The sequence below is a fragment of the Triticum aestivum genome, chromosome 3A (assembly GCF_018294505.1).
Source record: "Triticum aestivum cultivar Chinese Spring chromosome 3A, IWGSC CS RefSeq v2.1, whole genome shotgun sequence".
Classification (NCBI taxonomy): Eukaryota; Viridiplantae; Streptophyta; class Magnoliopsida; order Poales; family Poaceae; genus Triticum; species Triticum aestivum.
The window spans coordinates 578,231,199-578,234,901 of record NC_057800.1 but is presented as its reverse complement, the minus strand read 5'-3'; the positions used below and the strand labels follow the sequence as shown (position 1 = coordinate 578,234,901).

At 40.3% G+C, this 3,703-nt stretch overlaps 1 long non-coding RNA gene across 1 annotated transcript; it reads left to right on the top strand.

The window, feature by feature from the left end:
• The first annotated feature begins 902 nt into the window (after window positions 1-902).
• On the top strand, window positions 903-3,119 carry LOC123058698 (uncharacterized). Its single transcript, XR_006427275.1, has 3 exons — window positions 903-1,037; window positions 1,105-1,819; window positions 2,196-3,119. It is a non-coding gene; the product is annotated as an uncharacterized lncRNA (long non-coding RNA).
• Window positions 3,120-3,703: the final 584 nt, after the last annotated feature.

The following is a 3,703-nucleotide window of genomic DNA, read 5'->3' as shown; positions in this document are numbered from 1 at the left end:
CATTTGAAGGTATATTCTAGTTATATGAATATAAATTCAAATTCAAAATACAATATGATTTAAAACCAGCGCCCAAAATTATTCTTCAAAAATGTTCATTATTTTTTGTTTGGATCAAAACCATTGCCAAAAATATCAAAGAACATTGAAGAGCATTTGGGGTTCATTGGATGCAATTTTTAGGTTTATTTGCCCTTCTTTTAATTAAATTTTTGAGGCTTTAAAATTTCCTCAGTTCAAGTTTTAAAAATTTAAACATGATGCAAGCAAGATGCAAACACTAGGCAGCACCAGAAGCTAGGGATGTGACACCGGTTTATAAGGCTCAATTCAAAAATCTCACCAACCAAGGTAGATGATGAGTGGTGGAATATTTTTTGTAATTTGTAAAAGCACCCAATTAATGCTCTTGTTTTCCTCAAAAAAATATGTTTACGAATGCATTAATTGCGATGCATGCATTGGTCAGTTTTCTCTTAATACTTGCATGCAATGATTTAATGCACCTTGAAGTCTGAACATGTGATGGGGAACAACCAAATTGAGCCTTATAAAATGGAAAAACTAAAATTTTGAGATAAGCCCTATAAACCGGAAAGGAGGGAGTACTACATAGGTTGACAATGGTGTGGGACCGTGATGTCAGGAAACCGAGAGGAAGCAAAATAAATTATAGTTATATATATATACCTATACTAATTACAGACTTCCTAAAAATTCCCATGTTAATTAGAAATTAGGAGCAGTTAATCTCATGGGACCGAATTATTATGGTGTAAATTGACCCATCTAATTATCGGTTGTGAAAAAAAATAAGACAAGATTCTATTACTAATTACAGGCCCACAATAGTTCGTTTACTATCTACAATTTTAAAACCGAATCCAGAACCCTAACTAATTATCAATCTCTCCCGATCTCTCTCCCTAAGCAAAAGCCACTGCCGCCGCGGGCAACTCAGCGTCATCCGCCTTTCCTCCCTCCCATGCTCAAGCACGCCCTTAAGATGTTGCTGCTCCTATCCAGACGATGATGCAGTAAGCCAATACGACCACTTCCTTTATGTTTTTACTCTCCTGCTGATGTTGTTTTTTCATATGCTAGATCAATTCACCAGGACCTGAACACCTACCTCAAAGCCAGCTAGACAAGGAAGCTAGCACACATGTGTATGGACTGATGAACAGTGCCACATGCACATGCCACGTATTTGAACCAGCACTTTGCAACAATGCTACGATCGGATCGATCGATCTTGGCGCCGTCGGCGGCCATGAAAAAAAAATCGATGGCCAAAGTTTACGCGAGTTCTCGCCAGGACCTCCATCGAGATCGATTCGATCCTATCAAGATGCTGGTGCAACTCAGGCGCTGGCGCGTACGTGATCTTGCGGCTAGAGTGCACGTATTGCTAGCTAGCCACTGTTCATCAATCTAGCAGTTTGCATGGCTGCTTGATTGAGGCTAGCTTGCACGTATGTGTCTCGGCTCCTGGAGTATACGAGCTAGGTTTCAAAACCAACAGCTGACACCCATCCTGCTTTCATCTCCCTTTATTGCTGTTATTGGCTCCTATAATCTTCTCTAGATTTTCTCAGTGGCCGCTCAGATTGCACCATACGTATTGCAGGGGCTAAGTTCAGTTTATTGGGACATAGAGGATAAAGACAAGAATGTTAGAGAAGCGATACTTTTTCTCGTGACTACTGTTAGGATTGATGCCCTCTTGGCAGGAAAAGAAAATAGCAGCTAGCAACAGCTGCATCATTGTGTGGCCATGACATAGCCAGATCTGTTGATGTGATTGGCACTCACGCAGGTACTCCCTCAATAGGTACGCTAATTAAATTTTTGCCTAATCACATATGGCAAGCTACCAAATTGCATGTGCTAATTAAACCTCTTAATCTTAATGCTAATCTAATCATGTTATAGCCAACATGTTATAGTTTTATCTCTATACTTGCATTCTCTACAAAAGACTTCTCACATGTTCCCTTTATCTCATCATAGGCATATAGATTACTGCTTACAAAACTCTTTATATGTCGTCCTGCAAGTTTACATGCTCGCCCCATTAAGTTTGTAATGCATATATGCAAATGCATAGGTTTTTAATTTATTTCAGAAGGGAGAAGGTTTCTTAGCATCACTTCTTCCTCCCTGGATTAAAGCAATCTCTGCCACTTCTGCAGAAAAAAAGTTCTGTGTCTACTCCTATGTATACTCGAGGTCCATAAGAAAAATGAAGAAAAATCTATCTAATCATCGTCTAGCGGCTCCCGCCCAATTTCGTGGTGTCCGCGATCCAGCAGGCGCAGACCCAACTTCACCGCTCACTTAAAGATGCAATGACATACAATGCCTTGCCACCTGGCACCTCTCACCATCGAGGATGGCAGGAACGGTTGAGCCGTGTATGTGTCATTGTCCATGTGTGACAGTGTTACAACCTAGCGGAGCGACTGCAGGCCTGCACTGCATCCTACCTCAAGCTGAACGGATGTCTGCAGGCCGAGACGCCAGTGACAGCAATGGAAGATAGCGCTGTTGGAGGAGCTCCAGAGGAGTCGGTGCACCGAAGCTGACATGGACGTACTTCATTGCGGGAGCCAGGGACATCAGTGTGGCCAGAAGCTCTCAGGTGCTCCTGCATGTGCCCTGCAGCTATTAGCAGCTAGATTCCTAGGTGGATGAAATCGACCTAACGTACTCCGCCCAGTGACACAACACAGTAATGTGAGCAAAGTGGCCCTTTCCTTTGCCCAGCCCCAATCTTGGTTTGTCCATCTTCCTCTGTTCGAGGTAATGTGTAAAGATAATACCTAATGTTGTTATTTCTCTTTACCATACTTTAGAGATTGGTAATTGAAAAGGGATAAAATGATATATCAAATCAGATACGATATCCTTAGAAGTAATGCTAAATTTAATAATGTCCTCAATCAAAATACTATGCATTGGACATACACGCTGAAGGAACAAATGGTTGATATCGCCGGCATAGCTTTTTATAAGAGGCTATATGAAAATTTGTATTGCTGCATATGATTCTTACAAACTGTAACACTGTGATTGTGCATTGGTGGATAGAAAAATCGTATTTGTTGTTGCATGAAATTTCCGAACAATGTTAATTAGCATGCAGTGCCCTAAAATCAAGACATGAAGAAAATCAAATGGGTGAAGAGCTACTGATCGATATAAGTGATGGGTATATGGGAATGGTGAAGTGTCAAAAATTGTGTCAAAGTGTCTAAAGTAAGAACTGATCCATATGACCTACCCTTTTTGTTAATATAATAACTAACTGTGTATGTTCAAATTTAGCTAATGTTGATACTTCCATGTTGAATATTTCTAGAACATTATTGTTCTTGACTTGCATATTCAGTTATTTTATATTATGCAACACCGCGCTCTCTGGACAATGATTAGTAATTACTTCCTTACATATGGATATGTCATGATACATGTCATCAAAGTAGGCAACAACAGAGTGCATGGTCTCAACTTTAAGCTCGGGTACTTTTGTTGATGGATGCACCTACACAACTTCATACATGTGTCCCGCATTCAAGTGATTTCTATATAGCTACTCAACTTCGTGTGTACGTTTCCCATAAAAGAGTTTGCTGTACCAATCAAGATAGCTCTAGGATTTCATGTTTCCTCTGTAGTGTGTAATATTCTTGCTGTTGCA